The sequence below is a fragment of the Tenrec ecaudatus genome, chromosome X (assembly GCF_050624435.1).
Source record: "Tenrec ecaudatus isolate mTenEca1 chromosome X, mTenEca1.hap1, whole genome shotgun sequence".
NCBI lineage: Eukaryota > Metazoa > Chordata > Mammalia > Afrosoricida > Tenrecidae > Tenrec > Tenrec ecaudatus.
Window position 1 is genome coordinate 74537652 of NC_134548.1, and position 1048 is coordinate 74538699.

At 40.0% G+C, this 1048-nt stretch overlaps 1 non-coding gene across 1 annotated transcript; it reads right to left on the reverse strand.

Annotated features, from left to right (window-relative positions):
- Positions 1–403: 403 nt before the first annotated feature.
- On the reverse strand, positions 404–567 carry LOC142435088 (U1 spliceosomal RNA). The gene has a single exon (XR_012781236.1). It is a non-coding gene; the product is annotated as a U1 spliceosomal RNA (small nuclear RNA).
- Positions 568–1048: the final 481 nt, after the last annotated feature.

Genomic DNA, 1048 nt, shown 5'->3' on the forward strand with positions numbered 1-1048 from the left:
TACTTGCAGAGGGAAAGTACCCAAACATGAGAAAATGTGCTACCTCCTTGACTGCATTATTTGGCTCTACTTATTTATATGAGTCAGCCTTTTTCCACATAAAGATCATTAAGTCCAAGCACCGTTCCACCATGACTGATGATCATTTAGAAGTGTGCTTGAGGTTTGAGGCTGGTTCATTCCATTCAGTGCAAGTCATCAGAGTAAACTCAGGTAATGACAAAAAATATACATAGTTAATTGTGTTGTGCAATATGGACTCATGCAGTTATGCAAGGTACATAAACATACATTGTACATAAAAGAATTCTCAATGCATTCATGAAAAAATATAATAAGTAAATAAAAATATATGTTTTGCATTTTTGTAGTTGGTAGATCAATTTGACTTGATCTTTTTTTCTAGGGGATAGGGCGAATACAGTGCCCCACTACCACAAATTATGCAGTCGAGTTTCCCACATTTGGGGAAATCGCAGGGGTCAGCACACCTGGAGTGCAATGGGTGAGACTAGGCCTGGGAAAACCACCTTAATGATCATGGTATCTCCCCTGCCAGGAAAGTATTTTTGACTTGATCATTTTACAAGTAGCTTGCATACTGAAAAAGTGTGAGCACCCCTGCTCTATGAGGTGGTTCACCAAAGGTTGGGTATAAACATATTTGAAGGATTTACCCAGGAACATAGAACTGGGTTTATTCTACCTGAGGTTCCCTACAATTACTGTTTAGAATCCCTTTCCAATATGAAGTTGCTTTTTCCCATTTACCCACCATATTCATCAACAGAAATATCAGTGCCTCTGAAATATGGATGCTCCCCTCCCCTGCTCTTAACTTGTTTTCCAGTAAGCTTCTCTGCTCATTACTGTGGAGGGCCACTTCATTTGTCACAGCCTTATCTTAATGTTGTATGGCATCAGGTTGATGGCCTACTCCCTTGTTCCCCTTCTTTAAGGCATGGTCCCAGCCCATGTGAAGTCTCCTTTTTTAAGGAGGTTCTTATGAAGTGTACATATGCTTGGTGATGTATGATTCATGGCCATT